The sequence below is a fragment of the Podarcis cretensis genome (genome assembly GCF_951804945.1).
Source record: "Podarcis cretensis genome assembly, chromosome: 13".
Lineage (NCBI taxonomy): Eukaryota > Metazoa > Chordata > Lepidosauria > Squamata > Lacertidae > Podarcis > Podarcis cretensis.
In genome coordinates this window covers 49,643,722-49,662,500 of record NC_137182.1, presented here as the reverse complement: position 1 = coordinate 49,662,500, position 18,779 = coordinate 49,643,722, and the positions used below count along the sequence as shown (strand labels likewise).

Sequence of the window (18,779 nt, the reverse complement as noted above, 5' to 3'; positions counted from 1 at the left end):
GTGTTTCCTTAGTGATCCACTGATCTGCCAGATCTAGAGTTTCTACACTGTGCTTTGTATAAACCCAAATACAAAAAGCCTTCATTAGGGGAAATATTAAAAACAAAATACAAGGAGACTTTGTTTGTTTTTTGTCTATAAAAATAATGTCAGTATTGGCTCAGTAGAAAAAAATGGGGGCAATGACTACCATAATATCTCACGTAACACTAAAACCAAGGTTGGATCTACTCCAGCAGTATCCTAGAATATGCTGAAGGATACTGATAACTCAGTATTCTAGAGCAAGTCCACCTCTGGTTTAGCCTGTAGACATGTATAGATTCTGATGAAATCCTAGATGAGTTTTAGCGAATAAACTAGAATCTCTGCTGTGTTAATCAACAAATATTTCTGGAATGCAACCAAATATATCGAGTGCTTCTTCCTGAGGACAAGATTAGATCTGCCCCTGTTGCGTTGGAACGGCAAACCAGTTTCCGGATGGAATTTTCAACTTACTGCCACTGGAGCGTGGTTTTCTCAGTGTGCAGATTAACAGCATTGCAGGTGATAGTGGCATTTAAGGGGGACCCCACAAAATCCATTAGGCGTGGTGCGCTGATGATAATGTTAGGTGGAGTGGCTGGGTTCAGTGCTTGAGAAGGAAGGAAAACAGTGCAAAGTAACTGTTTCATCGCAGATGAATCCAGCAACCCAAGGGTAAGATATACAACTGGAGGTATTCCTATGTGGAGAGATCTGCAGACCAAATTCATGAGGTTGTCTTCTAGCAGATTGTGTGCCTGGCCTACTCTAGAGAAGCATGTTCACATTAAATCAACTGGAGCAGGGCTTCATTTGAGGCAAACCAAATGTGAGTTGGGTTCAGCCTGCAGAGGCAGGCCGCAGCCTCAGTACAAATTTAAGAGTAAAAACAGAGAAGGTAAAGAGTTCATTTCCCATGCTACAGGGTAATCATATGCAAGGGCTCATACAAACTTCTGCTTGTCCCCCAGGAAAACCCAGTCTTTGTTGCTGAATAGGAGGAAACATCAGTCAGGTTTTCGTTGGTTTGACATTTGCTCCAATTCAGCAGTGAAGAGCGGTTTTTGTCTGGGAAAAGGAAAATTGCTCGGACCCATGCTTTCTAGACATGGGACAAGGGGAAGGGGAAAGAACACTATTTCTCATCTTAAATCAAGGGCAAGATCCTCTCCTCTCCTTTCTCTCCTTGAAATAAATAAATAAACATCCAGTGCAGGAATGTCTTAGTTCTGAACTGGACTTACATAACTGTTCATTGTGTCAAGAAGATAAAATGATGTACTGTATAGCACTTTAGGAACTAGGTAGTTAATTGGATGCAAGATACATACTTGATGCTAATCTTCTGGTTTGTGTTGCTGTTGGCTGCTGGGTAATGTTGTTTTTTGAAAGAAAGAAAGAAAGAAAGAAAGAAAGAAAGAAAGAAAGGCAAATAAATTCACTTACACTGACGAACCACTCGTGCTGTCCTGGTTGTTGCATTGTGAGCAGCCGTGCAATAGAAGGGATTGAAATTGCTCCAAGCATCAGCAGAAATAACCGCCTGGGAGCTTGCGGTGAAAGCCCCATTGAAGGACCAGATTGAAGGAAATTTCTTAATCTCGAAGGTCTCGCCAGTGGCATTGCTCCAGGAGAAAGTGACTGGGTCAGGGAAACCCTTGGCCAAACACCCAATGGTGATATTTCCATCATTTGTAATGAACTCAGAAGATGGAATAAGTGGGAAAACGGTGGGGGCACCTGGAGAAACTGTGGGAGAGAAGAAAAACAAAAGGATACAGTGTTTTTGGAAGATGTAAAATCTTCAGCTGAGATTGGTTATATGAAAGGTAATGAACTATTGTTTTGTAGAGAAAGAAACATTAATGTATGTGTGCGGTTGCTGAGATGAGTTATTCTGATGCTGTTTTTTTGACTACAAGAGGCATGTTTCAGGGTCCTGAGGTATCACCTTACAGTGGTACCTCAGGTTAAGTACTTAATTCGTTCCGGAGGTCTGTTCTTAACCTGAAACTGTTCTTAACCTGAAGCACCACTTTAGCTAATGGGGCCTCCTGCTGCTGCCGCGCCACCGGAGCACGATTTCTGTTCTCATCCTGAAGCAAAGTTCTTAACCTGAGGTAATATTTCTGGGTTAGCAGAGTCTGTAACCTGAAGCGTATGTAACCTGAAGCATATGTAACCCGAGGTACAACTGTATTTCTGTTTTTAGTTCTCAACTGCTCAACTGCTTCTTGGTCTTCATTGTTAATATGGAATATGGGGCAGGGAGTAGGGGAAGCTTGGTGTGCCTTACAGGATTGTCAAAGCGTTTCTCATGACTTTGGACATGTAGGACAAGGCAAAGAATGTGGTACCTGTCAGATATTGCCAGATTATGAATCCCACCACTGGGCATGTCAGCTGGGAATGATGAGAACTGGGGCCTAACAACATCTGAAGGGTACCACACTGGCTACTCTTAATGTGTATTAAGAGTATATAATCTTTCTATTTTCTTTCTAGTGGACCATTCAGGAGGGCAGTGAGACTGAAGTGTCCACAGACCATGTTGACACTCCCAGCTATAAAGAGAAATCTCACTCAGGTGATAAACAAACGAAAAATGAAAAAAAGGACTGAAATAGCAACCGCCCCCACTCCAAAGAGCATTACAAGGACTAAGAATGTTCACAGAATGTTTTTTATTTAGAGAATTATGACCTCCTTCAAGCTCAAAGAAAGAATGATAAGGTTTGTAGACAAAGTGCTCCTCTGATTCTACCCATCACCCTCTTGAAAACCCTTCCAGCTACACACAGGTAAAGTCTCTAGTGGGCTAAAACACCCTGGATTGTGCATGTGCAATGGGAAAGCCAGTTTCCTCAGCCTCACCATGCTTAAGTATTTGTGCTTCTTCAATTTTCCAATGCCACCTATTCACTCAGAATATTTGAGAACTTTCTAGTAGCTGGTAGTGGGGGTTTAGGCATGAGATGGGAACCCTCACTCTTTACAGGATGAGCTTTTAGCCAAGGATGTTGGCTTATGAAAGGAGATGTTGTGTTCATCAGGGAAGACTGATGCTTACACTGGGGTCTTAAAGGTGCTTGATGTTGGAGTTTGTAAATTTATGCCTGCAGATGAAAAGCCAAGTCATGGCTGATTAAGTGTAAATGCTTGCATCTACAGCTTGAGGTCATGAGTTCAAGGAACCTGTGCCGCAAAGGACTCAGCCCATGAGAGAGTATAACTAGCCTTGTGTTTGTAACAAGTAGTGTGACTTGCTGGAAGGTAACATTCCTGTGTTGGATCTCTGGCAGAAAGTGTTTTTCCTGGAAAGACTTTGGTTGCTCTATTCCGAGAGGCAGGCAGAGGCAGGCTCACTTTATACTTGTACATAGTTGTTCTTTTAGCTGTCAGTAAAATACACTGTTGCTGACCTTACTGAACTGTCTGGCGTATTTTTTTCTGCAAACAATGTCCTGGGTTCAATTGCACACTTCGCTTGGTGTGCTAACTGCACTCTGTCCATGCCTCAACAGAATAAAAACTCAAGCGATGCTGTTGCTGACATCCCCTAAACCTCCACCCCACCCCAGTCCACAATCCTTGGGTTTATTTACTCGCAAGATTGCCTTACGCCACATGTGCCCGCCTGACCTACAGAATCAGCACTATTACACTCATTCAGCAGTTGTAAAAACACACACATTTAAAACCGGCATTGGACTCCCTTCCTAATCACAGCAGGCAGATGCAGTTGCTTTGTAATCTTCATCTAGTAAGAGCTTGGCACAGTGGAGCCTCTGAAACAAACTCAGCCCCTGGCTCCCTTCTGCACCAGTTAAGTATTAATATCCAGGCCTCAGCTTTCCTCTGGTCTTTTCCTCACACCTCTCTTTTCAACTCATTTCCCTCTAGCTCAACTGCGAAAATTATCTCCTCATTTTATAACCTGCAGCCAATCCGAGTCTGCTATCGCCCAGAGCAATCAGAAAGAACTTACCTAATGCACCTCCTAATCAGTGCTATTTTTCTAGAAAAAAAAGAGGTGCCAGAACTTGTTTTCTTAGAATGGCGATGGCACCCACCTGAGAGGTGCCAGAACTGAGTTCCAGCTAAAAAAAAAAAGCCCTGCCCCTAATACATTCTCTCTTCTCTCAAAGTTTGTCCCCATGTATCTACTTCTAAACAGGCTCACAGCATAGCAATAATACAAGTCCTTGAGCTTTGACAGTCACAGGGATCTCAGAATATATTTTCCTTCAAAACATATACACATAGACAATATTTCTTTACATTGTGTGGATAAAACAAAGGTCTGGAGATGTGTCCCAGGAGGCACACTTTCTTCATCCCCAAACTCTCCCATTCAATGTACGAAGGGATTTTAAAACACTTTTTATGCTGTACTACTGCAATTTATTTCGGTGAGAAGTATCTTGCTCACTTAGCAGCCACATGCTTGGAAGAACAGTGCACAGTTCCCTCTGCTGTCTTTGGCCCCAGAGGACCAGCAGAAACCTTCCCAAAGAAGGGACTTGGTTGTGATGCTTGCTCACCTCCTAGCTAAGCATTAAATCTCTGGGGTTACTGAGTGAATTACAGACCTCAGATGTCCCACAACCGTTTCAGGGATGGTGCTGAAGGCTTGTGTGTCTTGGCTGAGTGTGCCAAGCTTTGGGGAGGCTGAGACATGACCAGCTGATCCTCTTGACCTTCCTGATGCCATTCATATCTCTCAGATAAGCATCCCAGACTCAATCGAGAGAATCTCCAGATAGGACTGGAATACACTTCTGGGCTGAAAGCCTTTGCCAGTCAGTTTAGGCAATACTGAGCTAGATGGACTAAGTGGTCTGACTCAGTATAAGGCTGCTTCCTGTATCCCTAGGACACCCTGAATTGCTCTCTGTGCAAAGCAATAGGTTCCTGAGCTGGGGGAATCTCAGGTGGAGTTCACCTTGAGGCATTGGGGGGAATTTGGGGGTCTTTGTAAAAGAGCCCCTTTAATGAGACACTGGGGTTCTGTTAAAACCCCTTGGCTCACAAAAGCTCCCTTTTGTCCACAGCAGACACAAATAGCTGAATTTGCTGCTTCATTGCTGAAGACACCAAAAGATAGAATAAGGGCAGCATTTGGGAGTGAACCAGCTATGCTAACTAAATTAAGGCTACAACTCCCTCTTAGTAGGCATGTAGGCTTCAGAACTTTGTCTATGCAAGCATTTTTTAGTAAGCAACAAAGGGCCTACCAAGGGTTGGCACGTCGAGGTGCAGGCGGGGAAAGTGATATCCAATGTTTTTTTTTGCCAGCTATCCTCTGCAGATGTTTGGGGGCTCTGTATGTAAATCCTATAAAAAGTCTTACTGGACAATGCCCAGTGTTCAGATTTTGGGAAATTTCTCGCTGAATCAGTTAGTTTGCACAAACTAATAAATTCTGGGCTCTCACTCTTGAGTCTCACTGGCAAGATCCAGGAAGAACAGGTTTTTTTTACCTGCAGCAACCCGAGTTGCATGGGACTATCCCAGCTGTATGGTGGGATTGGAGGTGTGGAAAACCTCTCTGCACTTTCCCAGCTTTTGCAAAGTTAGCTTAAGGCCTATCCAAAAGCAGTGCTTTGGGGGGAGAGGGGTAAGGAGCACCTAGTGCTCTCCACTAAGCTGAATGGAAAGGGCGGCACATATTCCAACTGAAAGCTGAGCTTCCATTAACTGTGGTGAAGGAAAGAAGCTGGTTGCTACCTTAGAGATTTACTGAAAGTTACTACTGAGCTCAGCTCTTGCGTACCAGCCAGTAGCGTTGCAGGCTATAGTTCAGGTGCCCTCTCTGCCTTTACTGAAGCCAGGAGACACACAGCTCTCCTAGCTGAGTATTTGATTTCAAGGAGGCTGGATACCCCAGCTCTCCTACACTCTTCCTACCAGCCCATGAGTTGGATGGTGCCCTTCTCTGAAGCTCAATGCTTAGCTTGAAAGCTTTTTCCTCCCAGCCTAGCACAGAGCTTTGGAGAAGAGAAGGGTATGACCCTAGTAGTAGTTCTTAAAAAGGTAAAGGTACCCCTGCCCATACGGGCCAGTCTTGACAGACGCTGGGGTTGTGCGCCCATCTCACTTAAGAGGCCAGGGGCCAGCGCTGTCCGGAGACACTTCCGGGTCACGTGGCCAGCGTGACATCGCTGCTCTGGCGAGCCAGAGCCGCACACGGAAACGCCGTTTACCTTCCCGCTGGTAAGCGGTCCCTATTTATCTACTTGCACCCGGAGGTGCTTTCGAACTGCTAGGTTGGCAGGCGCTGGGACCGAGCAGCGGGAGCGCACCCCGCCGCAGGGATTCGAACCGCCGACCTTTCGATCGGCAAGTCCTAGGCGCTGAGGCTTTAACCCACAGCGCCACCTGCGTCCCTAGTAGTTCTTAGCCTCTGCAAATTTGCAGCTGAGTGTGGACCCAACACTTCCCAAGGTTATAGCTCGGGTATAGCTGCTGTAGATCCAAATGGCTTGCATGACCCTCTGCTGAGCACTGGGATCCTAGGAGATCCTAGGAGCTTACCCCATGATTGTTCCCAAAGGCACGGCTGAGCTGAAGCCTTCCCGAGCTCAACAATGAGCTTCAGAAAGACACTGGCTTAACCTCTGCACTATCTGCAATAGTCTAAATAGCTTGCATTTATCCCAGCTCAGAAACCAGTTACAGAGAAACTATGGGGATGCCAGGAGAATCTCCCATCCTGCTCAGCAAAAAACCACCCAGCTCTGCTGCTACGGAGCCAAAAGATTTGGTGCATCGCAAGGTTGTATGCTTCAGAGAAGCTAGGTGGATTTTAGGATGTTCTCCATTATTTCCAAAGCCACAGCCAAGGGCACTGCCCACCTTTTTCCTAGGTGAGCACTGGGCTTTAGAGAGCCTCTGATTCCTCTCCTACAGATGCTGCTGCTGTTTGAAAGGTTTGATGCTGTTTCCGTCAAACAGTGACTATCAGAGCAGCTAGAAGATTGTGAAGTGCTTCCCTGAACATTTCCAAAGCTGCAAAGGATCTGGGAGCCACCCAGATCTTGGATTCTCCACCCCCAGCTGAGCACTGGATGCTAGAGAAGTTCCAACTGCTTTTCTTGCAGCAGTGCCAAGCTCAGAAGGCTGTTTCTCCAGTTACTCTCCAGCCTCTCTTATGCTCAGCAGGCAGGTGGCAATAAGTAAGCCTTAAAACAGGAAGCAATAATCAATGCGAGAAACCAGAACTCAAATGGAAATACTAGTATTTACGCTCACGTCTACAGTGCTACCTCAAGTTACATATGCTTCAGGTTACATACGCTTCAGGTTCCAGACTCCCCTAACCCAGAAATAGTACCTTGGGTTAAGACTTTGCTTCAGGATGAGAACAGAAATCGTGCAGCGGCGGCGCAGTGGCAGCAGGAGGCCCCATTAGCTAAAGTGGTGCTTCAGGTTAAGAACAGTTTCAGGTTAACAACGGACCTGCAGAACGAATTAAGTTATTAACCCGAGGTACCACTGTATTACAAAAAAGTTCCCTTTGACTTACCCCATCAAAGGCTGCCATGAAATGGTTGAGGCAGCCAGGTTCAAGCCACCACGGTCTGTTTCTCTGGGAAAGTAATCTCTGCTGTATGAAGCCTTCAGAGTTTTCCCTAATGTTCACAGAAACTGCCCTCCAAAAGAAAATTGTAGCTAGTGATGTCCTTGGGACTAACATGATGGTTTTAAAACAGATGCAGTACATTGTTGTGGTTGAGTGATGTCTGGGGTACGGGCTATAATTGGAATCCCAAGATGCCCACATGAAGGTTGGCTCAGAGAGAACTTCCTCTTTCCCTATTATAGTTTGTCTTGCCTTGTTTGCTAGTTTTCAAATATCAAAAATTTGGTTGGTGGGAAAATCTGGCAAAACAGCCTCCCTTCACATTCATACACCCCACCCTCTAACATTATTTATTTAAGAAATGAATAAAATCCTGAATTATCACTTGCTGCAAAGAGTTGTCTAGGCAAAGTATATGTGATAAAGAAACCAACTATTCCAGAGCATTAAAAACACTGAAAGCAGATACCTCAGGCGGACTAGGCCTTACCCCCAGAGGTTTTGAGTTTATTTTTGTTATCTAATTCCATATCACTTTTCAGGGCTGCCAAACACTTTCCAATTTTCATGTCATGGAACTGGGAGGGTGCAATTTCCCCCAGGTTGCTTTGGCATCAAGATGCTCACATGAAGAAATCACTTCCAATTGAGCAAACTCTTTGATGCACATCACCTCCTGTACCATTCTGAGGAGTTTTTTAAAAGTTACTCCTCATGTGGAGGGAGTTGATTTTGGGTGCCATCAAAGACTTCCTGTTTCCGGCAGTGGAAAATGGCGGATCCCACACGATCGGACCTCAGCCGTTCCAATAATTCAGGGCTGATATGGGGGTAATTAGCCCTGGCAGCCTCCCCAGGGCAGGGGAGGACTGTCTCGATGACCCGCAGTCTGCCCCAGATTGCTGATGTGGCACACGGGAGGGGCACTGGGTCATGGAGCAAGAGACGGCTGACACTCCTGTGACGCCACCCCATAGCTGGACGCATCTGTTTGGGAAAATCTAAAGATTTGGAAAACAAACAGACACGCTCTGAATTGATGAAGCTGGGAAAAAACCTGCAGTATGTACAGTCTCTGGTGCAAAAGATCGAACTTCAAAGAGATCCTCATAATGACATTTGGAATGTGGAGGGGCTTGGTATATAAAAAACATCCTTATCTCCCTAACATCAACAATCCGTAATGCATGCCAAGACTCATTAAGAACTTAAATTGCTCTTCAAAAAGTGAGCACAGATGGACTTTCATATATCTGTTTGCAGCCGCTTTTCTTCTAAGACCGGAAATGTCTGTTAAAGACGAAAACAAAGAACAAAGGACAAAATGGCTTCTACCCGTCATGTATTTATGGAATATCTGAAATACTTCCCTGACTAAGAGAAACAGGAGCTAATTGATGGTTGGGTATAAACCATCTGTTTGCAAAAAGATGTTTTTTTTATTATGAGCGAGAGAGGGGGCTAAATGGATGTCTGGCAGCCCCCCTCTAGGGCCCAGAGGGGGGACTGGGAGGATTCCAAAGGCCAATTGTTAACTGTCTGATATATGGTTACATTGCAAACAGTCTGTTCAAGAATAAATCAACAAGGAGGTTACAGAAGGAAATTTCTCTCTGTTTCTTTGATAACACCTGGACGGGAAGGATTAATGATCTGGGAGCTGCCAAAATAACAACTCTCAAAGAGCTGGACAGAACTTTGAAATTGGATGCAATTAAATGAAGCGGTGCAATGAAAAAAAAAAACAGCTGAAGGAGTACAATATACGGACAAATCTGCACTCCATAGAAAAAAAAGTATCTGTTTTCTGACATGAATGAGGATCGTAGAACCTGAGTCAAAATGTGGAGGGGGGAAATTGGACATGGAATTATGAATAACATTGAGGATGGTGAGAGGCAGGACTTTGATGTTGAATGTGCTTCGAAATTCAGACCGTGGGAAGTCAAAACAAAATTATTACAATTTGGAAGACAATTGGACCTTTTTTATTTTAGTTTTTTATTTTTATTGGATTTGATATGATATGTTAATTGGATGTTTCCCTGAAGTACCATTTGTGGTGACATTTCCTGTCCAAGCATAATCAGTGTTAATGGGAGCTGTTGAATTATTCTCCACACTAATCCATTGGAGGAAAAATACAATTTTAGTTTGCAGTTTTCACGAATGCATGTGGCGATGGGGCAGGAAAAGAGCAATGGAACTGGCACTTTCAAAGTGACGGGCTGGCACAGTGGAGGCGGGAAGTCGTGGTGAGCCTCCCGTCCCTACTCTGTGCCCTCCTGAGGCAGGGGAAGGAGGAAGAGAGAGTGTCTTAGTTCTGTCACTAACCCCTAAAAATGACTCTGTGACATACCCTCCAGCATTCCTCAGATGAAAACGTCTGTATTTTCATCTAAGGCATGTTGCAGAGTATGCTATGTACACAGAGACAGGCAACATTGTCTATGTGGTCATCTAACTACACAACAGGTACATGTTTTCTCCATGCCAAACCTAATTTTTTTTTTTGGGGGGGGGGAATAACAGGTGTGGAGAAAATTTGCCACCTGTGTAGAAATGGTAAATCTGGATTGCTCCTCACCAGGTAAATCAGGAATGAATAATGGCTGCTGCTAGTGGGAGTAAATGTGGTTATCTAGGCCTCTGTCTGGCCTTTGTGACTCTCCCAAGGCCACCCAGTTATGACCCACCTTTTCACTCTCTTCAGGTGCTTTTGATTAGCTGGAATATGTGATAATGTAATAGCGTACAGTCTGGCGCTGAATTGGCTTCCTCCTGGATTACCATTGAAAAGGAGTGGCACAAGGGGAAAACAGCTCAAATATGTGTTTTCTAGGCCTGGCACAAGCAGGAGTGTGGATGTGTCCTAACTTTCAAAAGCTAAAGTATAATCTACTATTGAAAGTTGTTAGAAAAGACTTAAAGACTTGGACGCAGACATATCTATCATGGACTGGCCATATTCCACATTGAAATTAAAGGTTGTCCCAAGGTTTTTTATTTTTGTTTCTCCATTTATCTCCATTGATCTATCCCCAGACTTGTTCAAAAAGTGGCAAAAGCTGTTCATCCAATTTGTATATTTAGGGAGACATTTGAGGCTGAGATCCTCAGTCGTACACCATTGTACACAAAAATGTTCTGAAGTCTATCTTCAACCCATTTGTTGCAGCCAACTCCTGTGTATGGCATAAAAGGTATTTGCATCTAGCACCTCCAATCTCCTCTCTGAGCACATTCATACTACAACCTCTGTTCCACTCCGAGGAGGGAGGTTTAATATATGTTGTTTGGAAACATGCAGGGTTGTACAGGCTGGGAGGTGTTTTTTTTAATGATGGGGGCATGCACCTGATAGGCGAATAAGTTATACATGAATTAGGGAACAGAAAGATGTGATGGCTGTCAGGAGCTTGTCCTACATTCGAGTAGGACACTGGCAGAGACACATGCCCAGCTGGCATGTTCTCTCCCTCCTGGTCGATCGTTCGGGAGCTTCATTAGCTTTCTTCAGCCTGAACATCACAGTGACCGATGCCAACAGACACTCACACAACTTAGGGATCTGCAGAGTCTTCGCAGCTTGTGTAACAGACCTCAGCAACTCAGCATTTTGGCTAATCTACTTTATTTGCATATAAACACACACGGAGCACTGCAACATGGTTCCCTCTCTCTCTAGTATCAGACAGCAAAGAAAAATAGAACAAAGGCCAATAGTCCCACTTCACGGAACACAGTAACACAAACATCCTGTCTCCGTCACTTCCCACTTTGTGGAGTCAAAACATACACCATCATGTGAAAGACAACAATCCCATGACTGCAATCATGGAACAGGAATTCTAACAATGGCTGCACTTGTACCAGGCACTGCACTTCATATTGAACCCAACAATTAGTCCACAAGCAACCATGTCTTTAGCAACATTGGGAAATTTGATTCTCAACACGAATCTTACTCCAGAAAAGATGTTATCTGCAAAATTCTCAGTGATCTCCAATTAGGTCTGATTAATTCAACGAAGCAAGTTTGGGAGTTGGATTTGTGAATAGAGATGGAGAAAGCAGATGGGTGTAATACGTGGGCAAAAAACACTGCTAAGGTCTGTCTCCAGTAATATCAGAGAAAACACACTCAAAATTCTGCATTGATGGTATTTAACTCCACAAAAGGGCAGTCACATGGACCCATCCTCCTTTCCCCTGTGATGGAGTCGGTACACTCAATCAATCCCTGACTGTATATGATAAGTGGTTGACATGTAGCAAACACCAACCATTCTGGATGAATATTTCCAAAGAAATAAATCTCACAACACAACAGACTGTGCATTGCACACCACAGTTGGCTTTAATGAGCACCTTTATCGAGCATTGATAACGACCTACAACACAAAGAACTAATTACATTCCTTCTTGTGGTGGCTTTGCAGCATATTGTGCAGAAATGGAAAAATCTGGGTCATCTTCAACTCTCTTCGTGGAGACAGAACATGTGGATGGTAGCACTGATGGAGAAACTAGCTAAGTATGTTAAAGTATTAAACGTTCCTCAAGACTCAGATGACTTTATAGAAGCATGGCATCCACTCTTAACCTTTTCTAACAACAACAACAAAAGGTATCTGGCATCTGCCAGCTACCCATGTTCACCTGTGGTGTACAGTGGTACCTCAGGTTACAGACGCTCCAGGTTACAGACTCCACTAACCCACAAATAGTACCTCGGGTTAAGAACTTTGCTTCAGGATGAGAACAGAAATCACACGGCGATGGCGTGGCGGCAGCAGGAGGCCCCATTAGCTAAGGTGGTACCTCAGGTTAAGAACAGTTTCAGGTTAAGAACGGACCTCCAGAATGAATTAAGTTCTTAACCCAAGGTACTGCTGTAATGCATTTTGCTGGCATTGCCCCACGCTCCATTATGGGGATAGGGAATTCTTTCTTTCTATTTGTTCTTGGGAAGCTCTTTTTTTTAAAAAACCTTTTCAAGAGATAAAGCTTTTTTTAGTTATAAAAAGGGTTTTCTTGAATAAACTGAACCCTTTCTTGCCTCTGGATGCAATGTGGGATACACTTAAAACTAGAAAAGTAGATACAGTAACAGTAAGGTAAAATGTTCATAAGAAATGTAAGCTTAATGTACAACAGGAGTAAAGGCAAACATTCTGTTTGGTATATGTGGTACAATACTCTGTCTACTGCATTCAGAGTTGAAATTGCATTATCCTCTTTTGGGGTTTAGACTAGGTAGGCAAAAATAGCTAAAATGAAATATGACCACAACAGAGTCACAGCGATGGGTGGTATGCAATGCTAGTCCTAAATCAGAGTAGACGCATTGGAGTTAAGAGGGATAATTGAGTTTAATTAATTTCATTGTTGTTGTTGTTTAGTCGAGTCGTTTAGTCGTGTCTGACTCTTCGTGACCCCATGGATGAGAGCACGCCAGGCACTTCTGTCTTCAATTAATTTCATTAGGCCTACTTAAGTAGTACTTAGTTGAATACAACACACACACACACACACACACACACACACACACTGAAGGAAGGCAAAATTATAGCATACATGTTTGAAGGATAAACAACCAGTCCAATAGGTCCAGTTCAAATGGAATACTGGCAGCAAAAGGCCATGCATGTCTAGTCATATATTAGTCCCATTTAGTTTGATAGGACTTGTTCCCAGATACATGATGAGACAAAGCAAGACAGAAATGTCATCTGTCCAGTCAACCTTCCCCCAAAAGTGAATGGAGAAATATTAAGTCCTTAATTATGCTGCTGATGAAAGAAACTGAAAGAATATACAGTCCTTTATGTTAGGCAACTTATTGCCCATCTTCAGATGACCCTTCACTTTGTTATTTCACCTGGAATTGGAAAACAACCATAATTAATGTTTGCCTGTACAAAAATAAAGCCGTACAGCCCTCCACTCTTTCACAACTTGCTGTCCCATTCATCACTGCTCTTTAGTGATGCAATAAAACTCTATTCCAATAGCATGGGGAGATATTTTTATTGGGCAATCAGAACTGGCAGGGCTCATCTATCTCACTCACAGTTAGATGGTTAGATCAGCAGAGGGTCTATATGAAATTGCTGAAATAAAATATCCACACAGTGAGGGGGAGAGTTTAATCTACATTTCTGAAAAATAGTCCTAAAAATAGTCCTATGTTTACATGATATACACACATGACTTGTCTAAGAATAATAGTCCTTTGACTTATATAACCCTAATGCTTTGCAAAATACAGTGGTACCTTAGTTTACAAACTTAATTCGTTCCGGAAGTCTGTTCTTAAACCAAATCCATTCTTAAACCGAGGCTTGCTTTCCCTAATGAGACCTCCTGCTGCTGGTGCCCTTCCATTGTTCAGTTTCCGTTTGTAGATCGAGGTAAAGTTTGCAAACTGGAACACTACTTCCAGTTTTGCGGAGTTCGTAAACTGAATCGTTCATAAACAGGATTGTTCTTAAACAGGATTGTTCTTAAACCGAGGTACCACTGAATCATCTTTTCTTGAACCTTAGCTTGGTCTCACCCCCTTGAAAACCATTGTAGTTTCTTACCCTACCAGCTATAAGCGAGTTACTATTAGTCCTCAGTTGCGAAGCATGATCAAAGGCCTCTTGCTTCAGAACCCCCTCTTGCATTTTACCTTGATGACAGTCACGGTGACACTGTAGAAAAGGCTCACAAGGAAGAAAATGATGAAAGTGGAAAGGATTGATGACAGGCTTTCGAGCTCTTCATCGTCGTCAGCATCCATGAACCCATCTAGGTAAGCTTTGGACAATACATGCAGGTCAGATTCTTCTGGAGTTTAGAAAGATGGGGACGTCTCAGTGTAGCGAAGTGACACAGGAGAGAAAAGTAGGTTACTTTTGCGGGGAAAACTGGGAAAGGAATGTGAAAGAGGCACACTGAGAAACAAGACAATTCCATCTTTAGACTGAGCACAATCCAATCTTGACAACGCCAAGTGGCATGTGGAGTCAGGGATAGGCAGGGGAAAGAGGAGTTGATTTAGCAAAGGGATGGAATGGTGACATGCTGCACCAAAGGGCAAAATCACAGATATTGCAAACGCTTTAGTGTCTCTGCCTTTGGTTGTGCTGGCAACATGATGCGAATTTGGCCTATATCCAACATGAGCTGAGCTCATGTTGAGGGAACTATAGTACTTTTAGGAGTTCTGCATGGCACAGCTTGCTTGCTGAAAGGAGTCAAGGAGCCCTTGCTCCAAATGATGCTCTCTAAACCACATAGAGCCCTCAGTAGTTTTGCAATAACTGACCACCCGGCCTGAATGATTTTTGTGTCGTTCTTGACAGCATTGGATATTGTACTGTATTATAAGTTGCAAGCAGAGCCTATCATACTGTTTTTGGTTAAAAAAAGTTTTTTTTACAGTGTTTAGGATCCGTGAGTAGACAGTAATATTAAAATGCACTCTTCAGAGGGAAGAGATGTCTCAGCCTTGAGGTGCATTTTTGAGAGTTTATCTTATGAATCACACATGGGTTTCATTTGGAATTTTCCAACCAATGGTCTGCCGCAGAGTAAAGCTCTCCACCTTCCGAAATGATTGAATGCTTTAGCATTCTGTGCAACACTTATGAACCTACAAATTGCCTTCCAATGAGTATCTCAACTGTTGCTAGTAGTGCAGATGAGATGGAATGAGGGATAAAGTAGCTTGCCCAAAGCCACAGTATTCTTTGTGACTTAGGCAAAGGTTGAACTTACATTTATAAATTCAGAACTCAGCTCATTCCGTTATACTGGTGTGCTGTATCTTGTGAACATGAGTGCAGTTACTAGCCTCACCTACCCCTTGTAGATTCCTTTCAGATTTTATCCTCAGCAAAACAAGTGCACAATCTAAACCTTTCTTTAACAGAGGCAGATGGTGGGTTTAGCGCAGTATGGTGTCAGTAGAACAAATTACCCAAGTCACATGCTACAGGAGAAGGCAGTTCCCACTCCAGGAGCACTAACTATCCAATTTAACCTGTCTCCAAATATGAAAGGAAGCTGAGCATCAATAGAACCCATCGGCTGGCTGTTCCCAAAAGAAATTGCATTGGGCTGCAACTCATCACCAAGAAACAATGACTGAAGTTATCAAGGTGTTCTCCATAGCCTCCACATTCTGCTGTGGACTGAGATGCTTCTCAGTTACTCCTCTGCTGTCTACATCCACCATTTCCAAGAAGGAGTGGGAAATGGTTCTGAGTGGGAAGGACGATGCCTGCACTTTTGTCAAACTGAAATGAAACAACTGGCTTAGTTTTGTCCTATATGTCTCTCTTGCTGTGCCTTGGGAGAGAATTAAAGAGTATTGGTGTGCAACTGATATTCAGAGACATATTGCCTCCAATAGCAGAGGTGGAGCACAGCCATTGTGGGTAGTAGCCATTGTCAGTCATAACAAATGCAACCACCACATTTTTCTTTACTTTGTACTAGTAGAGGTTTAGATTACTTCCTATGTTAATGAAGCTCTAGATCTTTTATCACAATGGACAAAGTGATTTTGGAAATGGCAACGCTACATTTTTCAAGTTTTAGATGATCACGGACAAAGTGATGATTCTTTTTTTAGATATATACTCTAGTTTTGGCAAAGAAACCTCAAATATGCAATTCACTGACACATGGGAAACTTCTCTGATGGCATCAATGCCACCATTATCTTATTGTGCATTTGGAAATTGTTAAATGTGTGCTGTGGTGAACATAAATGGAAGCATCCAGTGTCCTAGGTCCACCTAATTTGTGATTGTTTATGCACACACGTTTTATTACTTTCTTTAGTCTTTGCTTTGAGATGCAATACAAAAATAAAGATAAGATGGATCAGGGTTGCAGAATGATAAACCCGTGTGTGCTTGCAGAAACTGAAAATCACTGCTTTCTATGCATGGTATTTATAAATATTTATTTGTGCGTCAGTGTGTTGATATTAGAAGATCTCTGCTATCATGTTATATATATATATTTGTGCTTATGGAAAGGTTTTTGCAATGTCATTGCTATGTGAGAAAGACAGGAGCACTTCCAGCTGTTCTAGTCGGAAGGCTGTTCCTTGTCTGTGCAATTTGTTGGCTTCTTCCACATGATGTCATTAGCATTGAAATGCTACCCTAATCCCTCCTTTAAAATGGATTTACCTTAAACTTTTTTTTGGGGGAAATCCCCACTAAGTTAAAAAAGTGTTGCCAAAATTGGTGTTTTTGTGTTGGTGTTAAGCCCCTTTTTCAAAGCACCTGCAAAGTGTGGACATAGGGTTCCCTCTGAAGAGCCATCAAAGATGTCAATTTGCTTTTACAACCACACTTTTAAAAGCAACACACAAGACATGTCATGAAACATTCTCTGCATGGTCCTGAGCAGCTTCTTTTGGTTCTTTAGGGGAATTTTACACTGAAACATCCTTGGATCGCTCTAAATTAAACAACAACGTCAGCATCATTATATCCTTAGGGTTGAAATAATGAATGTGTGGTCCTAAACCTAAAACAGATATTCTGCGCCCCACATGGAGGAATTAATCATTTTGAAGAAAGACTACTGTGACGTTTGTGTTTGTGGAGAAGAGAAAGTAATGGGAGACAAAGCTATAAGAGTAAAGGCCAAAGAGCTAGCAAGGGAAAGGTATGGTGAGGTTGACAAATCTGATACTTGCAATGCAATACACAAGGGAAGGCTGGGTGTCTAACTGGGTGTCTAATGTCTAATGCTTTTATCATCCCTTGAAAATTCCAGATCATAGCTGACAAAATGCTGAGAGTGGAAGCTTTATATCCCATCATAATGCTTGTATCCTGAAAATTATTTTTTTTAAATCCTTTTATCAGAATTTCCAACAACAATCCAGATTTGTCTCCTTGTATTAAATTTTCTTTATTTCAAACCAAAGGCCAATAATTAAACAAATGGAGACACAAGAAAGGAAAAATAGATGCTGGTAGAATTAGGGAGATGTGAAAGATATGCAGGAGGCTTGACAAGAATGGCTATTGGCAAGTGCTGGCTATGTCGGAGAGCACGAGGGAGACGTTGACAACGGTTGGTTTACCCGTATTCTTGTCTATGGTCTTCTGAGATGTCTGGAGGGGCAACATCTCATGCCCCACCACGCAAGTGTAAGTAGTTCCAGAATTCCACTCTTCTGCGTTGACGTTCAGCATGCTATAGGCATAATACCGCTTGGGTGCCTTGGACTCCTGGGTGGCTGTGCTGGTGAAGTATTTGGAAGCATCCACGGGCTCATCATTCCGCAGCCATTTGACAAAGAAGTCAGAAGGGGAGAAATCTTTCACCAAACAAGTGACGGTGGCTGTTTCCTGCAGAGCCAGCTGATCCGGAGGAGGGGGAAGGATGTATATATGTGGAGCAGAAGGGTTGACATCTGGAAGATTAAAGGAGGGTGTGTGTGAAGAGAATATCAAATGCATGGTTTTGTTTTTTAAGTACATTGCTAACCATCTTCCCCCCCCCTTTCCTTTTCTTAACTGTAACCTCATTTGTATGGTTTGAGAGACTCAGAAAAACCTGTGAGAAGATTGGTAGAAGCCTTCTAGGAGGTGAAATGGACAATGACCAATGATGACCAGATCAGAGATTTGATGCAATGGCTTTCTAAATCTGGATTTTTATTAAAGACTGTGGTGGCATGGTCCACTGCTTTGTGTGTGTAAAAAGAGTGGAAGAGCATAAATGAGAGAGAGAGACTATGGCTTACAGAGATGGTCCCTTGAAGTAAGTGGGGACAAACTCATCTCTTCATTGCTAAGGTGGGCTGAGAATAGGGCAGGAGTCAGCAACCTGCAGCCCATGGGCCACAAGGGGCCCACAGGGGTTATTTAAATGGCCTATGAGCTGCCCCCAAACCGAGCTGCCCGCTTGGCGAGCCCCCGTGTGCTGTGCTAAACAGGTGCAGCATGGAGCAGGGACTCATTTCTGCTGCACTGAAAAACACGTCTGTGCATGTGCAGATGCCGAGCAATCTCCGTGGGAGTGAACCAGCCCAGGAGAGGTAAACCTTGCTGACCCCTGGAGTAGGGGCTTCATCTACTCTAAGAGCAGCCTCATATAACCCATTAAGTCATATGGATTTTTTGACAGCATGCTGGGGGCT

General features: G+C 43.3%; 1 long non-coding RNA gene and 1 gene segment (V, D, J or C); both read right to left on the bottom strand.

Annotated features, from left to right (window-relative positions):
* The window catches only part of LOC307201889 (Ig mu chain C region-like), an 86,047-nt gene that overhangs the window by 6,415 nt on the left and 60,853 nt on the right, over positions 1-18,779 (bottom strand). Inside the window, exon 5 of the C gene segment in view lies at positions 17,718-18,050.
* On the bottom strand, positions 498-7,750 carry LOC307201898. The gene is made up of 3 exons (XR_013832775.1): positions 7,556-7,750; positions 1,474-1,776; positions 498-637 (listed from the first exon to the last, which is right to left on the bottom strand). It is a non-coding gene; the product is annotated as an uncharacterized lncRNA (long non-coding RNA).